This window comes from Myxocyprinus asiaticus, chromosome 15 (assembly GCF_019703515.2).
Source record: "Myxocyprinus asiaticus isolate MX2 ecotype Aquarium Trade chromosome 15, UBuf_Myxa_2, whole genome shotgun sequence".
In the NCBI taxonomy this organism is placed as follows: Eukaryota; Metazoa; Chordata; class Actinopteri; order Cypriniformes; family Catostomidae; genus Myxocyprinus; species Myxocyprinus asiaticus.
This window is the reverse complement of record NC_059358.1, coordinates 31,784,993-31,810,574: the sequence shown is the minus strand read 5'-3', so window position 1 is coordinate 31,810,574 and position 25,582 is coordinate 31,784,993. Positions and strand designations below refer to the sequence as shown.

The following is a 25,582-nucleotide window of genomic DNA, read 5'->3' as shown; positions in this document are numbered from 1 at the left end:
TTTTTCTTACAGTTTGTCGACTGCACACCAAAATATAGTTAAAAAAACAGGAGCGGATATTAAAAATAGCTTTACATATTTAACACAGATCTAGTAATCTGCTTAAATTGGCAAAAAGAACCAATCAAACTTTTACCTCACAAACATAATGTAAAAAGCATAACTTGATGAAGACTCAGGTACTGACATAAACTCCACTTACAATGTGTGCTTAAAAGAAGGATTGTCCTTTGTTTGTTTTTGTTCTGCAGTGCATTTCACATAATGCTGTCAATCAGTAATGATATGTGGATGAATAACTCTCGTTTGCATGTTCCTCGTCTCTAGATTATTAATTTAGATCAACATCAATGCTGATAAAAAACATGGATAAATGAGCATTGTTGAAAGTAACTTTGTAGAAATGAACGGAGCCTTGTTGATTAGACTGCCTGGCTGACGACCTATTACGTAAGAGTTGTTTTGGCTCATGAAACTCACCTGTGATTGGCTGGATGGTCGCTCAATCAGCCCAAAGTAACAAAACACAAAGAATACTGTATACAAATCCACCATTTGGACTTGGTATGGGTTTAGCTTGGAAAAGTGTGGGGGACCGAATCACATTTTTTAAAGAGTGCGGGGGACGGCTGCTACGCCCTTGATTATGATATAAAGTCAAAAGTGCTATGGGCAAACTCCACATTGGTGTCTTGGACAACCAGTTGATATAAAAACATAAAATAGCCAAAATGTTTTGGTGTAATCTGTGGCTTGGTGCCTAACACTCTGTAATGTCAAAGAAACTGAAGGACTGGAATCTGAGACGGGCTGTCACAGGGATGTAATGTACACACAAGCATAAAATGACAGAATTAGCCTGCATGCGTTGTAGTGGAATATCACAGATGTTTTCCAGACCCCTAACTCCCCACCCCCACCTCCCTTTCTCTATCTTTCTCTCCCACTTGGTGTATTTTCAGGATGTATTGACCAGCGCTAATCACGATTTATTGCCGCCTTTACTTTCCCTCTGAATTAATGACGGAGCAATTATGAAGTGGGCCATTTAAAAGCCTAGTGCTTCACAACAGGGAGATACAGCCTGTAAATGCCTTCAATCAGTGAGAGTGCAGAACAAAGACAGACAGACAGGGAGACGAAAAGAAAGAAAGGCAGACATGGGTTCTTATGAATCACTTTTTAATTTTCCACGACATTTGAAGTCATTCATGGTACCAAGAACATCAAATTTCATTAACATAACATAATTAAAGTAGTTATTACAAAAATGTTTTTAAATCACTATCAATTTTTATACACTAACAATGCACAACAATTAAGGTAATCAAGTTTATACAAGGGCATTTTTGTTTGCAATGCACAACAAAGAACAAAATTATAAAGCTTCAGTAACATGGCTGCTTTTGCACAAATAAACACCCTTATCCACACATTTTCACATTCAGCTGTAAAAATGGTTCTTTTGAAATTATATGCCCTATAATGGTTGGGAACACTTCCAATACCCCAGTTTGCATCTTGAAAATGGTGTACTTGCCAAGGCTAAGAAGGGAGAAGCTCTCTCTCTCTCTCTCTCTCTCTCTCTCTCTCTCTCTCTGATAAAGCAGCACAGTAATACTTTACGAAGGAGCACAAGAGGAGGCCAGGAACATTTCAATTAACCAGAGACTGAGATGAGCTTAAACAGAACCCCACTAAAGCCAAGCACATCACACTGACCTAAGATCAGGTAAGGTTACAACAACCCTGAATATGCATCAGCCATAACCAGTGTACAGTCATACATTGCTTAACATCCCTACTATTTGCATATTGCATGGATAAAACATTTTTAAATTAAAAAAAGTCATTGTAATTATTATAATCAATTACACATCAAATTAGTCAATATTATCACTGGCTGGATTGCAGCTGTTCAAACTAATTGAACATTAGTAATGGGTAAAAACTGGTCTGTATTAAAATAATCAAATCTGCATTATCTAAACTGTGTAATTTCCCTTTATTTGTTATTTTATATTGTTAGTGTTTTCTCTTTAGAGTATTTACAGAAAGCCCTGAAATCTCTGCAAATGTATTTAAATAAGTAAAGACTGAGATCATGTCATATCCATGTTTTTTTGTTTCTATTAAATGTGGACAGGGAACAGAATGGAAATGCATTTGTCCCCCTTAACCTTTAACCTGGTTAACTCATTTGGAAACTAATTTTGGATAAGCAAATCTCAACTGCAGCTGTATGAAAATATAGATAAAATGAATAAAACTTTTCAAATTGATACTGTTTTTGTGTTTAATTGTTTCATATTATAGGAAATGCTGCCACCTACAGTAAATTAACCAAATGTAGTGCATGGGACAGCCCTGGGTCAAGCACTGAGACATGATCTGATCTCATCCGATGCTTCTCTCAGGTTTTAAAGATTTGAACGTGTCAGCCATGGAAACTCCTAAGAGATAAACACAAATACAAAGGCTCATTTGAAGAGGATATGAATATTAAAGGTATAGTTCACCCAAAAATGAATAATAAACTTTCTTTCTTCAGTGAAACAAAAGATTTTATGCAAAATGAAAGCCTCAGTCACCATTCACTTTCATTGCATGGAAGAAAAATCACCAATGAAGGCTGTGACTTAGACTAACATGCTGCCTAACATCGGAACAAAATTAAGACAGAATTACCATTTTTGGATGAACTATGCCTTTAAAAAAGTAAATCCTATACAGTTTACTTCAAAATTCTTTTGTAATCCTTTAAAGTTTTCTATTCATCATTGGGGGAAACCCTCTGAGTGCCAATCTGGGATACACAGCGAGTTTCAGAGTTCCATGGTCGCTGTGACACCCAATACCTCAATATGCCTGTGTGTGGTTACCAGGATACATGCAGCATAACAAAGAGCATCAACCTTTAATAATGGGGTCTCATAACTTTCAAGAATAGAAAGGTCAGATCTGTTTAAGGTGTATGTGTGTATGTGTTAGTGTTGACATTTTCAGTACCACGGAGCCTCATGAAGTTATGAATTCTGTCTGGGACACGACAACAGTTTCCAAAACAATAAATCACTAGATTTCGATCGTTTAAGCGGGTTGTCATTCAGCAAACACCTTATTTAAAGTAACTTACAGTACACACTATTAAAGGGGTAATGACAAGTCTTTTTTATTATTATTTTAATATGCTCATTGAAGTTCACTTATAATATTAGTAAATTTTTTTTTTTTCCCCACAAAAATATATTATGTCATATATTTGTAAAACTTGATGATTTTCCAACCCTCATTCTGACCCACTGTCAGAAACGCTACTTCTCCTTGAAGACCTGACAGTAATTGCCCACTGTTGTGATTGGCTCTTGATGCTCTACTTGCCATCTCACTGCTCACCAGTACTGGGTGGGGCTACAGAAGTGATAAGGTAAAGTAGGCGTGTTGTGTTGTTGTGGAGGAAGTAGAAAACGTGTTGTTTTAGTAGCTTGTTTTCAACAAATGCTATTTTTGCAGTGAGGAGGAAGTTTTGAGTTCTGAAACTTACAATATGTTTTTGTAGTACAATCACATCTTAAATGTCAAAAAATCAAGGAAAATGTTATTTCTCACATCATAACCCCTTGAAAGTTACATTCCCTATGAAGCAACCTGGAGTTAAGTGTTTTACTCAAGGACACAATGGTGGTAGTTCATGAGTCGCCCCTTTGGGTTCAGACCTACAGACCAGAACTTTCACCACTACACTACACCACCCTATTTTTTTAATTTCCAAATTCAGGAAGTGGATAAGCAGTGAGTAACATGATTTCCCTGTGTAGTTACTTACTTATAGGTGAAGTAACTTCTGCACCTCTTGCAGCACCAAACAGAATTACGACAATACTGATTGTTTTCAAAGAGGTTTCAAGAACAGTGCCCTCTTTTCCTCCTCAATGGTCAGTTAAACAGATAGTCCCACCCCAAACTCATGTTGTTGGTTTAGCCAATGTTGCTATGGTCTGTCGGGATGCTCAAACTAACAGAGCAATGCTTTGATAGCTCCGAAGAGTCACAATGTTTACACTTTTCAGGAAATTCAACATACCAATGGTTTACTTATAGTTGTTTCTGCATATTAAGTTGGGATAGGTTAAAGTTTTTTTTAAAGGAATGTTCAGAGTTCAATTCAAGTTAAGCTTGATCAACTACATTTGTTGCATAATGCTGATTACCACAAAATTAATTTCGACTCATCCCTCCTTTTCTTTAAAAAAAGCAAAAATCTGGGTTCCAGTGAGGCACTTACTATGGAAGTGAATGGAGGCCAGTCGGTAAACGTTAAAATACTCACTGTCAAAAGTATAGCCACAAGACATTAACAATATGCGCGTTAACATGATTTTAAGGGTGATAATATCGCTTATTAACTTCTGTGTAAAGTTATATCCAATTTTACAACTTCGTTGCCATGATGATGTAACACAACCCTAAAATGACTGCAAAAATTATCATTTAAACAACTTTACAGCTCAAATTATACACAAGTTTTAACATAAGAATTAATGTAAGTGCTTTTTTTTTTAATTATAAGCTTCACATTTCTTCCTTTTAAACCCTCCAAAAATTGGCCCCATTGACTCCCATTATAAGTACCTCACTAGGGCTGGGAATTGATACAGATTGCCTTATTTCATTAGATTCCGATTCACAAGCTCTCAATATGATATGATTCGATTCCAATTTCGATTCGATATTGATTCATATGGGTATATTTCAATTATAATTCCCATTTTGCTAACATATGAAATAAACTTTCTCCTAGCTAATGCTGTTAATTATGCAGGGGGGACCTACTAACTAGGTACATTATGAAAATATAAATTTTAATAATTATATTTGATTAGTTTTTCATTATTATGGTCACACTGTAGCTTTTTAAAAATGAACAAATCCATGTATTCAATCAATAAATGTGATATTATATTGCATATATTATTATTTTTGACATGTTTTTACTATTTACAGATATTTACATTGATTTGTTGAACATGTGCTAAAACTGGTCCTGTCTCTCTAAGAAAACCTTAAAAACCTAAAACTATTTCTGTAAATGAGCACGTTAACAAGAGAGACTTGAATGGCTTTATCTCATCTGTGCTATGCGTGATTAGAATTAAATGTTTATTTTTTGTTGTTTTTGATCAGCAATGGACTGTAGAGAACAGATACGTTTTTAAAAGACATTATTCAATGACAAATGGGTTGCATGGATCTCGTCATTGGACACACATTACTTGAAACAACTTTTACTCTCAACATGCTGTGAAAGGATTTCGCTGCTGAATAATCCATCACAATACTACAAAATTACTGGTGAGTGAAATCTAAACATTAACCAGCCAGTTGCCAAATATATACATAATAGTCACATGGTGCAAATTTGGTTGCAAATGCGAGTGTTTTACTCTCATTGTAGTAGAGGGTTGCACATAGATTAAAACATTTAAGAGTCGATATTGAGATTGTTCAAATGAAGATTGCAATGCATTGGGAAATCTAAATTTTTACCCACCCCTATGCCTCACTGTAACCTTGATTTTTCTTTTTTTTTTTTTAAGAAAAGAGGGACATGTCAAAATAATTTTTTGCGGTATTCAACATTATGCCACAAATGCTGTCGATTGAGCTTAACTTGTATTGAACCCAGAATATTCCTTTATCATTGACACACACACACACACACACACACACACACACACACACACACACACACACACACACACAAACACACAAAAGACACTTCACATTTTAACTATACAATTTTCAATTATAGTGTTTCATCCTAGAAATGGTTAATATTCCAACTGATAGAATCAATTTGTCACCACATCTGAACAAGAGTGTGTTGTTGTGTATTTGTGCGGTCTGAGGCCAGGTTTATAAGTACGTTGAGGAGGTAGTGCACTGCGGAGTTCCTCTACTGTTCTAACCAGATACCCACAACCCCCAAATGCGCTCATCACCTGCTTGTACTGCACCTCTGGTAGCAGGGTTACTGGAGGAGCACTGAGACACACAAACACATGGATCACTATTATGTTTGGTGTTTGATTCCTCAAGTTAAAGGTTTTCAAGTTAAAAATACTGCAGCGCTAGTGGCATCAAAAGAACATTTAATTTTTCAAACATTTTTCAAAAACCAACACTTCAACCTCGAACCCCATCTGCAATTGTTCAGACAAACTAGTGAATTCCCTGTTAAACAGTTTTTGTCAGGAAGTCCTGCCCCAAACTCACACCATTGTTTGACCTAGAAATTCACGTTGGGCAGCTCAAACAAACAGCAGTGTTTTTAAAGCATCACACAACCACAGTGTTTACACTCTTTGGGATGTTAGCCTATGCCTATGGCTTGCTTGTAGTTGTCTCTGCACATTAAAATGGAAAATTAGCAAGTATTCAACATTGAAAAAATTACACACTTCAACTTTTAAGAGGATCTAGACTCACATGGTGGTCATGTCTCCCATTTTCACCATCTGTCTCCATGTCTCTGGATCCACTCCGCTGTAGATGCCATTGTTGTCGATCACTATGATGATGACTGGCAGTTTATACCTATTTGAAATCAAGCATATGTCAAACACCGTAGCATAGTGGTTACAGTAATAGACAGCACAGTAATAATATAATGATCATACATAATAGTAATGCTCTTGCACTGTTCAAATGTCCTATAGATGGAGCCAACTGTCTTTTGTAAATGGAAGATTATGGAAGGCTTATTCAGAATGACAAACAATGTAAGTGAAAGTGCAACATGTGATATACCTGCACATATTCTCCACCTCCATGCAGGAAAAACTGAAGGCACTTTCTCCCTCTACACATACCACTCTCTGAGCACTCTTCTGTGCCTGATCCAAAACTGTTGCAGCGATGGCAAAGCCTGGGCCCACCCCCATAGTGCCAAAAGTACCTGCATCTAACCTGCACAAAAAGTACAGATTATGGTACTGCACTGCATTAATTAATCAGCACTAAGGCGGTTCTCTGTTTGTACCACTCCACTTGTGTTTGTGGCATTCTAAATTAAAGTGTAAGAGCAGCACAGATGTATAAAAGAGCTATGTGTATCTTTTCATTTTTCCATGTGACATTAAAGACTTTAGCCAGCAGGTGGTGACAAAAGACCATTTTTGTATGTAATATGAGCCAGTTGAGGAGAAGTGCGAGTCAGCGCCAGTCAGCCAGTGTTTTCATTCATATGCACTCCATGATCGCTGGGATTACTACTACAATACTAAAGCTGGGAAATAGCTTTAAACAGTTTTAAACTAACAACTTCAACATGAAGCAATTCAGCGCTTACCTCTTGCCGGAGTTTCACATTAGAGAGGACATACTGTTCAAAATGGTGGAGGAGATTGCAGTTTCAATAGTGAATGACTCTTGCGCACCAGCTGCCACGAAATATGGAGGAATACCCCTGCACAGACATCTATTTTTCCACTGAGAATATAGGATGCATTTGACCAAAATGACATTATCTTCAGAAAGCTGACTAACACACCACAGCATCTCTCCTTTGAGTCACGACTAACTCAGGTAATCGCACACACTCCACTCTCTCTCTCTCTCTCTCTCTCTCTCTCTCTGTCTGTCTGTCTTAAACACACACACAAACACATCTTTTTCTCCAATAACTTGTTAGAAATAGCCCAAGCCGTGATACTAGCTCTAAAGTGACGTTTTTGAGAGGCTTAGATGCATCATTTGATTTATACTAGCAACAGCAGATTCTGGTTCATCGCATAAGAAAGTAGTTCCATGCATAAATGCGTTTTTTGTGACAAATGAGTTTTTCCTCATTTTTTAAAATTGACTTATTCGTTGACCTGTTGTATATAAGCAATAGCACAATCGCAATCATGCTATATGGCCCTAAATCAGCACTGCTGTGATTACCAATGGCACTCTGCCTGCGGCCGAATCACAGCAGTGCTGATGTAGGGCCATATGGCACTCTTGCTCGTGTGATATTGCTTAAGTATATTTACAGTACAGCTATTATAGGGACAGTCATCTTAGAGCAACCTGAGATTAAATTATATTAAACGCACTATGGTGAGTTCATGCATCACTCCTTGTAAAGTATAAACCTACAACCTTTGGGGATGCCAGAGGGAGAGAAAGAGATGCAGCAGTGTTTGTGTGTGCGCTTTTGTTATGTTTCAGTTCAGTGTTTTATGTTGAATTAAAGTCTTTTTGATTGTTAATCCGGTTCCTGCTTCCTCCTTTCCCGATGAACGAGAGGCTTGTCTGCCACACTGGTGCCAAAACCCGGGACTGGAGGAAGACACGCCATAAGATAGCCCTCGCCACTGATGGAGGATCGCGACGTCAAGGAGAGGAGTGGTTTGATGTTACTGGAGCGGTCCGCCAGGACACGGAGGAGCGGCTGCTGTCAGCCAGGAAGCGGAGGAGCCATTGCCATCTGCCGGGGACCGGAGGAGTTTCTGCCATCTGCCAGGGGGCAGAACCCAGTGCCATCGCCTGGTGTCGTGGAGGATCGCTGGACAGCTGGCTGAGGACCGAATGGCGGCGTGGTCGGGAACCAGAGTTTTTTTTTCTCTCCCTTTCTCTCTCTCTCTGTCTCTCCAGCTATCTTTCTCTGTCCCCTCCCCTCGTCCTACCCAGGTACCCAGGATGTGGGGAAGACCAGCCGGTGATGGAATGGCCAAAGGGGCAACTCCTCCCCTCCTGGTCGGGCAGTGGGGGTATGTGAAAAGGAGGAGGGCATGGCCGGGCTGAGAGGATTCATGCCCTGCACTGAGTTGCCCAATCAGCGGGAGAGAGATAAAAGGAGGAGTCGGGGACGCCAGAGGGAGAGAGAGACGCACGCAGCAGTGTTTGTGTGTGTGCTTTTGTTATGTTTCAGTTCAGTGTTTTATGTTGAATTAAAGTCTTTTTGATTGCTAATCTGGTTCCTGCTTCCTCCTTTCCCGATGAACCAGAGGCTTGTCTGCCACACTGGTGCCGAAACCCGGGAAAGGAGGAAGGGCACATTGTCTGGGAGAACTCGCCGCTGCTGTCCGCTGGGAAGCGGAGGAGCTGCTGCCTTCTGCCAGGAGAAGGAGGAGCCGTTGCCATCTGCCAGGGGATGGAGGAGTCGCTGCCGTCCGCCAGGATCCGGAGGAACTGCTGTCATCCACAAGGAAGCGGAGGAGCCGTTGCCATCCGCCAGGGGACAGAGGACTTGCTGCCATCCACCGGGAGGCAGAGAAACCGCTGCAGTCCATCAGGGGATGGAGGAGCGGCTATCATCCACCAGGGGGAGGAAGAGCGGCTGTCATCCGCCAGGGGGCGGAGGAGCGGCTGAAGACCATGTGGGCGGCGTGCCCGTGGGAGCCGAAGAAGAGCGTTCCTTTTCTCTTTCTCTCTCTCCAGCTTGCTCTTTCTCTCTCCCCCTCCCTCCCCTCATCTCTTTCAGATTCTCAGGAGGCGGGGAGGTCCGTCGGGTGGCGGAATGGCCGGAAGGGCAGCGTCTCCCCTCCAGAGATGGCCCCGGCCTGAATCAGGTGGTGGAGGAGTGTGACGAGGAGGAGGGTGTGGCCAGGCCGTGAGGATACACGCCCGGCACTGAGTTGCCTAATCAGTGGGAGGGAGATGAGTTGGTGATCTGTTTGATTAAAGTTTTGTTGTTTGTTACTCCAGTTCCCGCATCCTCCTTTCCCGAGCTGTTACAATTACATATACACTACCAGTCAAAAGTTGGACCAGATAGTGAAGGAAAAGCAGCCACACAGTGTCCAGCTTAAATAAGAACTCAGCTCCCAGCTAGATACATCATAAAGTTGGTTGAGTGTATGCTCAGTGTCCAGAGCTGTAATCTAGACTAAGAGTGGCTAATTTGAAGTAGCTAAAATGTAAAATAGTTTTGATTTGTTTTGCTTAGTTTTATTTTATTTATTTTTTTGGTCATTACATAATTCCGATATTTCCACGTTATTTATATCGATATATTTTTATGACTTTATTATTCCAATACGTGGACTGGTAGTGTTGTTAGAACTGTGCATAAGTCTCCATTTAAAGACATACCTAATTGTGTTTTAGTATAAAGGTAAATTAGTGACTAAAAGATTTGCATGTGCATATATATACTGATTTGCATATATATATATATATATATATATATATATATATATATATATATATATATATATATATATATATATATATATATACACTATATTGCCAAAAGTATTCGCTCATCTGCCTTTAGACGCATATGAACTTAAGTGACATCCCATTCTTAATCCATAGGGTTTAATATGACGTCGGGCCACCCTTTGCAGCTATAACAGCTTCAACTCTTCTGGGAAGGCTTTCCACAAGGTTTAGGAGTGCGTTTATGGGAATTTTTGACCATTCTTCTAGAAGCGCATTTGTGAGGTCAGACACTGTTGTTGGACGAGAAGGCCTGGCTCGCAGTCTTCGCTCTAATTCATCCCAAAGGTGCTCTATCGGGTTGAGGTCAGGACTCTGTGCAGTCCAGTCAAGTTCTTCCACACCAAACTCGCTCATCCATGTCTTTATGGACCTTGCTTTGTGCACTGGTGCGCAGTCGTGTTGGAACAGGAAGGGGCCATCCCCAAACTGTTCCCACAAAGTTGGGAGCATGGAATTGTCCAAAATCTCTTGGTATGCTGAAGCATTCAGAGTTCCTTTCACTGGAACTAAGGGGCCAAGCCCAGCTCCTGAAAAACAACCCCACACCATAATCCCCCCTCCACCAAACTTCACAGTTGGCACAATGCAGTCAGACAAGTACTGTTCTCCTGGCAACCGCCAAACCCAGACTCGTCCATCAGATTGCCAGATGGAGAAGCGTGATTCATCACTCCAGAGAACGCGTCTCCACTGCTCTAGAGTCCAGTGGCGGCGTGCTTTACACCACTGCATCCAACGCGTTGCATTGCACTTGGTGATGTATGGCTTGGATGCAGCTGCTCGGCCATGGAAACCCATTCCATGAAGCTCTCTACGCACTGTTCTTGAGCTAATCTGAAGGCCACATGAACTTTGGAGGTCTGTAGCGATTGACTCTGCAGAAAGTTGGCGACCTCTGCGCACTATGCGCCTCAGCATCCGCTGACCCCGCTCTGTAATTTTACGTGGCCTACCACTTCGTGGCTGAGTTGCTGTCATTCCCAATCGCTTCCACTTTGTTATAATACCACTGACAGTTGACTGTGGAATATTTAGTAGCGAGAAAATTTCACGACTTGACTTGTTGCATAGGTGGCATCCTATCACAGTACCACGCTGGTATTCACTGAGCTCCTGAGAGCGGCCCATTCTTTCACAAATGTTTGTAGAAGCAGTCTGCATGCCTAGGTGCTTCATTTTATACACCTGTGGCCATGGAAGTGATTGGAACACCTGAATTCAATTATTTGGATGGGTGAGCGAATACTTTTGGCAATATAGTGTATATATATATATATTTAAGCAATATCACACGAGCAAGATATAGCACGATTGTGAGTGTGATATTGCTTATACAGTATACAACTGTTCAATGTTCAATTTACAAAAATGAGGAAAAACTGAGTATGGTCACAAAAAATGCATTTGTGCATGTAACTACTTTCTTACGTGACAGATCAGAATCAGATCAGAATCTGCCGTTGCTGATTCAAACAAAATGATGCATCCAAGCCTCTCAAAAACATCACTTTAGAACTAGTTGGCTTGGGCAGTTTCTAACAAGTTATTGGAGTAACAAGGATGTGTGTGTGTTTGAGACAGAGAGAGAGAGAGAGAGAGAGAAAGGGATATGGAGCGAGTCATGACTCTAAAGCAGAGATGCTGCAGTGTGTTAGTCAGCTTTCTGAAGATAATGTCATATTTTCTCAGTTGAAAATTAGCCGTCTGAGCAGGGGTATTCCTCCCTATTTTGCGGCAGCTGGTGCGCAAGAGTCATTCATTATTGAAACTGCAATCTTCTCTGCCATTTTGAACAGTATGTCCTCTCCAATGTGGAAACTCCGGCAAGAGGTAAGCGCTGAATGCTGAAGTTGTTAGTTTAAAGCTGTTTAAAGCTATTTCCCAGCTTTAGTATTGTAGTAGTAATCCCAGCGATCATGGAGTGCAGATGAATAACAAAATTAAGTCAGAAAAGTATAAAGAATATATATTGTTTTTTTTATTAATATGAAGTTACACATTCACAACACATGAATTACACTAAAATATTGCAAATCTTTTTTTTAATTACACTGGCAACATGATTTACACCTTTACAAAATGTTTTGTGCTTATGCATTTTTTTTTTTTTTTTTGCTTACAATTTGATTTACAGTTTCATAAATCTTACTCTGCACATTCAAATCAAAAAGTTCAGAGATGTGGTGGAATGCTGTGAAATAATTCATGGGAAGAGTGGACTGGAGAGCAAGAGTCTGTGGAAAATAATGATGGGCCGTTCAATAACGTAAACTTTAAACACACAGTTGACATGCTTATTGAAAATGAATTATGAATGTATTGATAGATTGGGATTTCTTTTGAATAGGACTTCTTTAATTCAAGTATGCTCCCAGCACACACACTTCTTTGATATCTGAGCATGGGCAGTCATTTTCTCCCTCAATGTCGCCCACCATTCAGCATCAGATGAAAATCTCCAAGGCTCTGATCTGATAGTCTATAGCAACTTCAAAACAGTTTAGAAAAAGAGAAATGAGGCCTTGTTACTCATTTCACATTAGAAGAATTTAGCCAATCATAATTTAGCCATTTTCATAAAGTCTTAAAAGTACAGTAGCAACAGCCAGATTAATTCTAAGGCTCAAAGACAGGGTGGAAAATGGTCAAATAGAACTAAAACACAGTGTATTCAGTGTTGTTTACCTGGCTGACCACAGCTCATATGTCGCCTAGTAGAGCAGATGCGGCTCTCACATTATTACTCAACTCCTCAGCACACAGATCCACCTGAACAAACATTCACACATCAACAACAAACAAACAATATAGCACAGGAATCCTGTGTGCGGTGGAGTAGATGATCTGGAATAAGGAACATTTAAGTGGCATTTGTTCACACTGACAGCAAATTACAGCGACAAAGCATCCTGAAGTCATTGATGTTCAATGAGAGCATGGCGAACCACATATTAGGAGCTACGCAGTGCTGCTACTACCAATGGTAGTGATTCTAGTAAAGACAGTGAAGCTCTTGTGAGATATGTGTAGGCAAGTTACTGTGTGAAATTGTACTGTTCTATATAATTTGTGCAATATCTATTTACATCATCAACCCCCCTGCCCCCACTGCCGAGGGATCATGGATTATTTCTGCTTTATTGATTTAACTTCTTTAATTCAACTCATTTATTAAAACAAGAAAAACTTAAACCAAAGATTTGTCAAAATTCACATTGCACTTCAAATGAACGAAAAAGTTATTCAAATAATGAAGTGGTAAAAAAATCATATATAACCACCTCCCCAAATACAAAAATGTACCATCTTCAACTTCTTTCACTGGCACACACTCATGCAAGTGTCCGTCTATGACAACAGGTGAAAAATTACCAATACAAATTAAGACCTAAAGACAATTATAAATGTTAACATACTAATAATGATGATAATAATAAATTAAATATAAACAAACCATTCCCTCTAGAAAGTTCAAAACAACCCACATAATTTCTACTTTCATTAAACAGCTACTACAGTTTATTTACTTTACTTAGTCTGCGCTTAAACCAATAGAAAACACCAGATTTCCTATTAGATATAAGCCTAAAAATTCCCTTGTGTTCCCAATTAATGCTGCCTAATATTTTCCACTGTATTCGTTAATGCAGTTTATGCTATCTAAAGAAAATGAAATAAAACTACTGTATATTTTAGGTTCAAAGTGAATGTGTTTTAATGTTATTTGATGATTTAATCACTTTAATCTTTGTTTCTTAAACAGCGCTTTCCTAAGAAAGTGGCAATGTTGTTTAATGATGCCTATGCACGCTATAGTTTTATTTCAAAAGAAAACTTTTGTTTATTCCACGGTCTGCAAATTAAAAACTTTTATTTATGGAGTGGAAGATGAATAGAACCTGTCACAAAGCAAAGTGTTTTTAATACATTTGAATAAAGTTTTTCATAATGACAAATTTTCTCACACTTTTATTTTAGCCTTAATGACAATTCATAACAAAATATTTTTTCCGACAGGCTGTATTTCCTTAATAATGAAATTTCTAATATCTGTGCTGTATTTATGTAGTTGCTAAGCCATAGCGTATTTACCTGGAAAATGTTTCATTCTATTCAGAGAACATGTCATCACTGAAACTGGATACAGCTGGACTTTTGAATCAATAATCTATTTAACATTTCAATATTTTGATTAGTATTTAAAAATGTAAGTGCATGATAACTATTTGGTTACTATTTAATATATTTGGTGACTTCTCATCTCCATGGTTTTTTCACTTACCGATATTGTCAATCATGTCAGTCAATGGCTGTTGCAATCGACATCAGGATATTTGACAGATATCGTCAATATACGATTACAACGTCCTATTGCCCAGCCCTACTGTGTTTACAAACATGTTTTCCTCCAGAATATTAACATTAAGCAGCAAGAAAAATTATTCCTTGTAAAATTAGAATGACATCTTATTTTTATTGGCAGTATATCTCAATTGGGATCAGATTTTCAAAAGCTATGGCCAGTTGAGTAGCCAATCAATAATGTTAGAGCGACCAGCAGTAGGAATGCCAGTGACCAATAGTACAGCAACCTCCAGGATAACATCGCTGTCAGTGTGAACAGTGTTTTAGTGATCCAGGTTCCTTTGTGGTTATGGGGCAAAAACTTCTACACTGTCAAAGGTGTGATTTACCTGAATGAACTTCACATGAGGATGGAATCTACTTTAGGTGGAAAACCAAAATGGAGAATCCAGCTGAGTCTGGTACCCAGTAAGACTACAACATCAGCCTGCAACAGAGCCCAACACAGAGAGAAGGGTATCACACCAATAAATGTGTAGCATTGCATTTTCAGAGAATGATCACCAAAATAAGAAAATATACACTACCGGTCAAAAGTTTTGAAACACTTACTCATTCTTTATTATAATTTTTATTTTTTTTCACATTTGGAATAATAGTAAAGTCATCAAAACTATGGAATAACATAAATGGAACTATGGGAATTATGTTGTGACTAAACAAAATCCAAAATAAATCAAAACTGTGTTATATTTTAGCATCTTCAAAGTAGTCATCTTTCGACTAGAATCTGCAGACATGTACTCTTGACATTTTCTCAACCAACTACTTGAGGTATCACCCTGGGATGCTTTTTAAACAGTATTGAAGGAGTTCCCATCTATGTTGGGTACTTATTGGCTGCTTTTCTTTATTATTTGGTCCAAGTCATCAATTTCAAAAACGTTTTTTTCTTTTTTTTTTTTTCAATTTTAATTTTATAATGAAATAAATTAATATGGTGGCACAATTATATTTTTGTTTACAAAACTAATTTCAAACATTTAAGCATACGCCTTCAGATCAAAAGGTTTTTAAGATCATGAGAAACATTTCAGTCAAGTGTTTCAAAACTTTTGACCGGTAGTGTATATAATATAATAACAATAAAAAATTAAAAACACACCTGGATCTTGCTGCAGCCACACAGTTGGGGTGGTCATCCAGTAGAACTCCCATGGGAGTGGGAAGGAAAGGGAGTCCACTCACCTCCACCAGCTCCCTCATCTCCCTCTCCGCCCTGGCATACGCCACACCTGCAACAGATCAAAGCTATATCAGTCTGACAGATCATAAAGATCCTGGAAATACAGTGTATGCTCAACACTGATTTCACTTAGATTTGATTCATTTATTTAGAGCAAAGATCCAGTGCAAATAGTTTCATACACAGTCATTGTATTTCCATCTAGTTAACTGTGCTTTTGGGATACATGTTAGGTGGTTAGCCTTCACCGTGAAATTGCCTTTTACTTAATTAGCTGGTTCAACTTTGCCAATGATGAGCAGAGGCCTCTGAGCTTCCCGGACCAGCCGGACAGCCTGTGTGATTTCCCTGCTGTCAGCCTGACTCACCAGAGGATCAGGACAACAGTAAACAAACCTAGAGACACAGAAAGAGACATGTAACTGAGAAACATGAAGATTAAAATCTAAATGCAATGTATGCACATTTGCAGATTATCTAAATTCAACACCATTTGCTTTTAGTGTTTGAATGGAAATACAAGCAAATGGAAAATCTGTCAAAACATTTCCAAATGCAAAAGAAACCAATGATCAGTAAGTGGTCACAACATAAAATACTGTATGGTGTAACATTGGCTGTAAAGCTTTTTATTCCTATAATTAATTTCCATGTCCACATAAGGCCCATCCAACACTGGCCTGGTCTACTTTGGCGTTCACCATGTCTCTAGTAATGTCTATGTTTATGTCTATGGATGGCTGGGGGCGTGTTCCTTACAGCCTGAAAAAAACAAACAAACAAACAAAAAAAAAAAACATATAAACATGTTTCCATGTTGCATAACAACTGTATGACAATTGTATATGCATTGCATATTTTGCCTACATAACAAGCATTTTTATTTATTTATTTATTTATTTATTTATTTTTTTCATTTAAAGACCACATGAAATGGTTTAACAAATGCAATTTTCTTTTCTTGGCTTTTAGTTTATTTCAAAGCATGACAAAACCAAGGTTTTCTAATGGCTATTGCTATTTGGTGGTATTAAGGGGGAAGGGTGCATTTTATTAGATACAAATTTTATACACCTCTTCAAACAAGAGTCATCAAACTTTTTGTCTATTTTCCCAAAAGAGAAAGACTGTACATTAAATGCAAATATTTGCAGAAAGTTTATTTCAGAATTACACTAGCATACAGATGGCCTTGGACTAAAAGCCACAAATCTCCAATTTTGATTTCATGGGGTCTTTAACAAAACAGCAATTCATGATTTATAACAGATATTTACTTTTTCAACGACAGCTATCATCTCAAGACTGCTTGGTCGAGCAGAAAACTTGCTAGACAGACGACAGGCCTCAACCTGATTGGGTGAAAGACAAAAGTCAGTCATAAAGACTAAGAGAAACACTAGAAGAATAAAAACAAAGTAATGAATATATTATTTACAACCTGGGGGAACTCTTGAAACGCTCCTGTGGTTTCCTGGTTTTAATCAGATGAGCTGCCAATAACAATGACAGGTCTAGCATTTCAAAGAATAAGAGACAAATATATATATATATAAAAAGGCCCATTTAAGGTCTATTCTCAATAATGTTAACTGATAGCAGCTGTGTGGAAGCTACCAGCAGTTTATGTTAGCACTGGCCATTCCTCCAAGTGCATGAATCAGTCCTGGTCCAGACACCACCATGCACACGGCTGGGCTAGAGGGGGAAGCACAACTTCAGCATTAGATGACAACTTTAAACTAGTTAAACTGAGCAATGAAATGAATGGAGACACATGCATACTGTCCTGTCAAATAGCCGATAGCAGATGCAGCATAGCAGGCCAGTTGGGAGAAAGAAGACACATGTAGAAACAGACCCAAATGGTCTCATTGTAACCAGACTGGGATTTATTTGAAAGAAAAGTGAAAAGTGAGTCTTACTGCTTACTCGCTGCACATGCCCACATACTTGATGCCTGCTGCATGGGCTGCCATGGCCACCTCGATGACTGGCACACCAACAATGCCAAACATGTACTGCACATTCTGCAAATGGAGACCAGAGTTGAATTCACGTCGAAGACACTCTAGACTCACACTTTATTGATAATGACACTTGAAAATTATGATGTCATCATTCAGTGCAATCACTTTTTTTTTAAGTGATATAATGTTTTATCTAAAGTGCATGAAAATGTATTACAGGAATTAATGTTTACTGATGCACATAATAGAATAATATAAAAATAAATTCTGGTAATCCAATGAACACTAAAAGGTAAAATACATATTTGTCAATGCTGTTTTTCAGTTGTTACAGATGTTTAGAATTTAATAATTGACTAATAAGACTGAGCACATTTGAGCTTATAAATATTACATTACATAGCCTATATAATATGTAATATACATTTAAATTTGACACTGTCCAAGTTCAACAACAGAGCAGGTGAAAGATACATTCAACCGAGACTTTTATATCATGTTTGAAAAAATTGGCACTCAAAAAGGACGTCTGAATAATGATAATATGCTGTGCCTAATTACTGGTACAGCAAAACTTAGTGTAGCTTCATCATAAATGGGTTCATAATTGTTATTATTAATTATATACACTCAAAAAATAATTTTAAGATTTACGCATTTCAAATTCATTGCAAAATTCCATGCAATTGAATTGAGTAATCTTTAATAAAAATAAATTACTAATTATTCAAGTATTATTTATTTAATTTTTTTTAAACATTACACATTTCAATTTGATGTTTAAATCTCAAAAATGGGCTAAAATATTTTTTAAGTGTTATAATTATACTATCATAAAATCATAATAATTATATTATCACTATAAAACTGCAAAAATCACACTTGATTATTTGTCTATTAATAAAAGCAATTATAACACATGTTTTCATGTTCTTTCAATTTGTTTCTAGTTTACAAACTCATCTGGAATTCCTTCCAACAAGTCTTATGAATGTGAACGTTTATGAAGTCAGCCAATTGTTTAACAAAAATCTGTCCACATTCATGAGCCTTTTATTTTGTTCCTCAATAAATAACTAGTGACTTGCTTTCTGTTCATATCTGGATATGTCTGCCTCTCTGTCAATGGGTTCTTCAATATGTTGCCAGGGTAGTTGAACCAGCATTCCCCTCCTCTCCTCCTCTCATCAGTAATTCATTGTGATCTTTATGAGAAAACATTTTAAGGTCCATTGCCTGTCCAAAGAAAGGGCTATGAGTTTAAAGAGAACCATATCAGCAGAACTGCACTGTGCATTGATTCTGCAACATGAAAAAAAAATAAAAAAAATATGCTGTTTTTTAATGCTGATTTCAAAAAGATCTGTTTATAAGGCAGTTTGTTAGCAGATCAGTATTAAGGACAGAAACTAAGTGTAGAGAGGTAAGCAGGCTTTGGAATATGACCCAATCTAATTCACAGATTCACGAAAAACAGATTTGTGAGAATCTGTACCGGAGAAAGTCCTTATTAGAGGAAAAACCTTGACATTTTCCATAGCTGCTATTTTAATTATATTGTGTACAGCGTCTTATCTATTATTATTTTTCTGTAAAAGAAACACTTAGAAAGATTTAAACTACAGGACTGTCATAATTTTAAGTAATCTTACAATCCCAAAGGAACCAAAGAATAATGTCTAAAAAACACTCTTACATAAGATAAAGATAATATCTTCATAAACACAATATTGATGGTTTTTGTCAAGTAAATTTTATAACTTTCTTGAACAAAATCAAGTGAATAAGTTACTCCTAGTATTATCCCATTGCAGGGAGAGACTTCCTCTCGGATGCTCCACACTTCCACTTAGTTGCTGTTGTCAACTAGATTAACATTACTGGTGGTCGCCGTGCTGGTTGTAAGGGTCTATCGTAGATGGAAAGAAGATTTGTGTGGACGATATCTGACTTTTACGGAAGCTCTGAACCGCACGGTGAAAAAAAAAAAAAGAAATAGTGTCTCAGTTCCTTCCTGAGCCTAAATCTTAAATTTTTTTTCTCTCTTCAAAAGATTTTTTTTCTCTCCTCAGAAAATTTTGGAAGAGAGAGAAAAAAAAATTTAGGAAGAGAGAAAAAAATTTAAGACTTAGGCTCAGGAAGGAACTGAGACACTATATATATATATATACATTTTTTTTTCACTCCGATTAAAAAGCATCCAGTCGGGATTTCTAGATTCCCTAAATGTTTTCATACTGAAGTGCTCAACAAAAACGTAATTAAACCTAGCACATCATATACGTGAATTATCTTTCTCACTCACACACACACACACACACACACACACACACACACACACACACACACACAGTAACTTTGTGTAAATGTGTGTGATTGTGTTCATCTATTCAGGGATTGCCATCGAAACCGAATGTCCGTACGCTGACATTAGTGAGAAAGTGACTGACATTAAGTAAATACAGACGCATTTTTAACTGTTGTTAGTGATATTTCAGTGCTTGGTAATGGGAATAATCTGTGAAGCAGAAGTCTGTTGCATCAGCATTGGAGGAACACATAAGCCTTATGGATAATTTCGCTGCCTGTGAAAAAGGTGGATTGAAAAAAAAAGAAAACAAGAGAGAAATGAGAAACAGAAATTTGTTAAGCAAGAGGTTTTACTGTGTAAAAGGTCATTACAGACACAATAACTTTAACATTTCTCATGATACCCGATTTAAAAGCTAGACATTTGTTAAAAAAAAAAATTTTTTTTAAAAAACTTCAGCTAAACATAATAAATGTCATTGTGAAGATAAAGATTGTATTTGTCATAACCAGTATTTGCCATATTGCTGTTTTTGTTCTCCTTTTCGTTTGTTTTCCTGCCCATTGCTCGAGCTTCACTCTCTCTGTCTTCAAGATATGACTGCAGAATCTGGAAAAACTGAACATCAGAGAGATGAATTTGAAGTGCAGCATATGTTATAAAAAGACTTGCAAAAAAATACTAAATGATGTCCATTCCATTATTTGCTGATTACCATACACTGGAGCAAAGTTATAAAACATAAAAGAAAGACAAGAAAACATCCCTGACAAAAATGTAATAAATATTGTTCTCTTATTCTAATTATTTTTACATGAATTATCAATTCATATACCAATTACTTAAAGTTCTGAGAAGCACGCATGCATAATCCTCAAAGCCTGCAGCTGAAGACTTTTTATTGAAAAAAAAATCTCAGATTTAATTTTTATCTGAAATTCTTCCTTTGTTCCAAGTTTTCATTTCACCACATGGATTTTGAAAACACCAGCAACAACCATAACTTCTGTGAATGAGAAATATTCAAAAAACACACTAATTGCTTAATTTCAAAATCAGCAGAAGTTGACAGATTTGTCTACTGCAAGAATCTTTGCAAGAAGAGATGAATTAAGTGAAAGAGAAAACATGAAACAAAATAAAGATAAAACATGAAACATGGAATGGAACAGCAATGTGGTGTGTGACTCACCAGGGTCCTGCTCTGAGGGTTGCTCAGAGATTTCCATTCATCCGTGTTTGAGTGGTCCGACTCAACAGAGACGATCAGCAATGTTATCAAAGCCAATACTGTCCACCTAGATGCAAAACACACACACACACCACACAGAGAGAGAGAGAAATTACAACCACAGCATGAAGCGCCTGGATCACCTTTCTCAGACAGCAAAAGCTTCTTATCCTGACCACAAAAAGTGTCGGCAACTCACATGTTTGCAGTTCCAGTGATTGCTGGGTCAGTTTGCAGTTGGGTTGCCTCTGTTTCCAAAAAGCTTCCTCCCCATCCTTTTATACACAGCAAATAAGGTATGCCATATATGAACAGTTTGCAACTTCTGGCAAATTACCATTTCCTTTTATTCAAAGAAAATCTGGATGAACACTGAGTGCCATAATTTTATATAATTAACTTACCTTATAGCGTCATCATGGCTCCCTTAGAGACATACAGCTCAGAATAGCCTCTTATAATGATGGTGATATTCATGGATGTAACCTTTAAAGGGGCATGACGAACGTAAAAACTTTGAGTGCAATACAGGAATTGAAATTATAGGAAATATTTTAATGAATATGGTTGAGGGCCAGGGTTGACAACCAATTATTATTTACTGTAACGCTAACAACCTAAAGTGTGAAGGCTCATGGAGAGAGTTCTGTTCTTGGAGCATTTTTTGAATTTCATATCCCACTGAGAATGATAAAGAAAGAGCTTGAAATATTTCATACAATATTTTAATTCTGCTGCCATTTTGCTGAGAGCTACTTAGCACATTTTTGTAATTTTTTACAAATTATTTTTTTTAATCTGTTCTACCCATTTATGGGAAGCTTTCTTCAGAGAATCAATTATCACTTGCTGATATTACAATTAAACAATGTTCAGTCACTTACAGTACCATAGGTTTGATCTGAATATTGCTAGGGGCTTATTTTGTGATTATTGTTGTTCTTTTACTGTAACAAACTTGATAATACTAAAAAAAGAAGCTGCGCTAGCTAATTAGAAAACCTAAAAAAAAATTAAAAAAAAAGAAAAGAAAAAAGAATCTGCAATAAAGTCAACTAAATTCATGTAATGTTAATGTTTATTGTTATGTTAAAGCCAGTATCTGCCAGTATCCTACCATTTCAGGTGAGATGAGTGATAATTTCACCAATCAATACCTTTAAATTGAGCTAAACTCAACCTTAAACCTCTAATTAAGAAAAGCAACACGTTTGCGTTGACCTTTCACAAACCCATTGAAATGACAGAAACCTATGTCTATGGCCACTTGTCATATATTTTGTTTCATCACAATTTATTAAAAGTCTTTAATCAAAATCAATTTAATCAAAAATTTAATTTAAAGGGATAGTTCACCCAAAAATGAAAATTCTCTCATCATTTATTCACCCTCATGCCATCACAGATGTATATGACTTTCTTCAGCAGAACACAAACAAAGATTTTAAGAATATCTCAGCTCTGTAGGCAAGGCAAGGCAAGGCAAGGCAAATTTATTTATATAGCACATTTCAAACACAATGGCAATTCAAGTGCTTTAAATAAAAAGGATAAAGAAAATACAAGATATAATTTTTTTTTTAAACTAAAACCAGTTAAGAACAAGAAACAAGAATAAGAATAAAAAAAAATGTAAAAAGTAAAAAATTATTTAAAATGAATAAAACAGAAAAATAATACAGAAATAAAATTATGCAGTGCAATCAGAAAGTGCAGCTCAGTGCTCAGTGAATAAATGCACAGCTGAACAGATTTCAGTCTGGATCTAAATGTGGCTACTGTTTGAGCACATCTGACCTCTTCCGGAAGATGGTTCCATCTGCAGGTGGCATAATAGCTAAACGCTGCTTCACCTTGTTTTGACTGAACCCTCTGTATTTAGAACTGACTTGATCCTAATGATCTGAAAGGTCTGTTAGGTTTATATTCAACAAGCATATCTGCAATGTATTTAGGTCCTAGGCCATTGACTGATTTATGAATGAGTAATAGTACCTTAAAATCTATTCTAAATGTAACTGGAAGCCAATGTAAAGACCTGAGGACTGGAGTAATATGCTCAGATTTGTTTTGTTCAGGTGAGAATCCTGGTAGCGGCATTCTGAATGAGCTGCAGGTGTCTAATGGTCTTTTTGGGAAGGCCGGTTAGGATTCCATTGCAGTAGTCTACCCTTCTGGTGATGAATGCATGAACAAGTTTCTCTAAGTCTTGACTGGATACAAAACATCTTATTCTGGCTATATTTTTTAGATGACAGTAGGCTGATTTACTTATTGCTTAGGTCTGACTCCAAAATGACACCAACATTCCTGACTTGATTTTTTTGTCTTTAGACCCCTGGAGTCAAGGTATGTGTTCACCTTTGGAATTTCGATTTTGTTGCCAAATACAGTTGTGCTCAAAAGTTTGCATACCCTGGCAGAAATTGTAAAATTTTGGCATTGATTTTGAAAATATGACTGATCATGCAAAAAAATTTATTTATTTTTTTCTTTTATTTAAGGATAGTGATCATATGAAGCCATTTATTATCACATAGTTGTTTGGCTCCTTTTTAAATCATAATGGTAACAAAAATCACCAAAATGGCCCTGATCAAAAGTTTACATACCCTTGAATGTTTGGCCTTGTTACAGACACACAAGGTGACACACACAGGTTTAAATGGCAATTAAAGGTTAATTTCCCACACCTGTGGCTTTTTAAATTGCAATTAGTGCCTGTGTATAAATAGTCAATGAGTTTGTTAGCTCTTACGTGGATGCACTGAGCAGGCTAGATACTGAGCCATGGGGAGCAGAAAAGAACTGTCAAAAGACCTGTGTAACAAGGTAATGGAACTCTATAAAGATGGAAAAGGATATACAAATATATCCAAAGCCTTGAAAATGCCAGTCAGTACTGTTCAATCACTTAAGATGTGGAAAATTCGAGGATCTCTTGATACTAAGCCAAGGTCAGGTAGACCAAGAAAGATTTCAGCCACAACTGCCAGAAGAATTGTTCCGGATACAAAGAAAAACCCACAGGTAACCTCAGGAGATATACAGGCTGCTCTGGAAAAACATGGTGTGGTTGTTTCAAGGAGCACAATACGACGATACTTGATCAAAAATGAGCTGCATGGTCGAGTTGCCAGAAAGAAGCCTTTACTGCGCCAATGCCACAAAAAAGCCCGGTTACAATATGCCCGACAACGCCTTGACATGCCTCACAGCTTCTGGCACACTGTAATTTGGAGTGACGAGACCAAAATAGAGCTTTATGGTCACAACCATAAGCGCTATGTTTGGAGAGGGGTCAACAAGTCTTGTGCTCCTTGAAACAACCACACCGTCTTTCTCCAGAGCAGCCTGTATTTCTCCTGAGGTTACCTGTGGGTTTTTCAAAATAAGCTAAAATAAGCAATAAAATGTTTTCATATGTGGTGGATTTATCAGCATAGAAATTATAACAAGCAGTTAATTAAGTTAACAATTAAGTATAATTTTAATTACAGATCTGCTTCTCAGTCAAAACCCAACAACATAAGATCTTTATTAATGCATCATATCTAACAATAATTCAGTGAAGACTTGGAAACAACTGAGAAATGTAATTTTTATCTCTAATAATGTTTTCCTTGTACCTGGATTAGCTAGCTGCATGAACAGTATAAATAGTAATTATACATAGTTGTTAAAAAGGTCTTTATTAACAGAATGTGACATCCACAACGGGCAGTTAGGCAAAGAAATGTGTGATGCAACGGTTTCCCTCAGGATCAAAGCACGTTTCATTTTTTCTGGGAAACATGATTTTGTAGTTCCAAAAATATACTGTGATAAACCCTTTGGCCTTTAGTTTCATGACAAAATTATCGGAACAAAATTAACCAGTTATAACCAGTTACCAGCATTTAAAAAATAACGTTTTCACTCCGGAACAATTGAATATCACTTTGTTCTGGTTTTTGGTTATGTTTTGCTAAAAATTTTGTTCGTTTTCGGTTTTCGTTTTTGTTCCTTGAATCGTTTTTAGCCCTTGGTTCACATAGTAACCCCTCACTTCTAAATATGACTTGAACCAGCTGGGGACCGTCCCAGAGAGCCCTACCCAGTTTCCTAGTCTCTCTAGGTGTATGTTGTGGTCAACAGTGTCAAAAGCAGCACTAAGATCCAGTAATACCAGCACTGATATTTTGCCTGAATCAGTATTTAGCTGAATATCATTAAGTATATTTATGAGCGCTGTCTCTATGCTATGATGCTGTTGGAAACCAGACTGCAAAGTAGCCACCCAGAAGTAGCCATTTGAGTTTAAG

General features: G+C 37.3%; 1 pseudogene; it reads right to left on the bottom strand.

Annotated features, from left to right (window-relative positions):
- Positions 1-2,397: 2,397 nt before the first annotated feature.
- LOC127452678 (2-hydroxyacyl-CoA lyase 1-like) lies at positions 2,398-23,110 on the bottom strand (annotated as a pseudogene).
- Between the last annotated feature and the right edge of the window lie 2,472 nt (positions 23,111-25,582).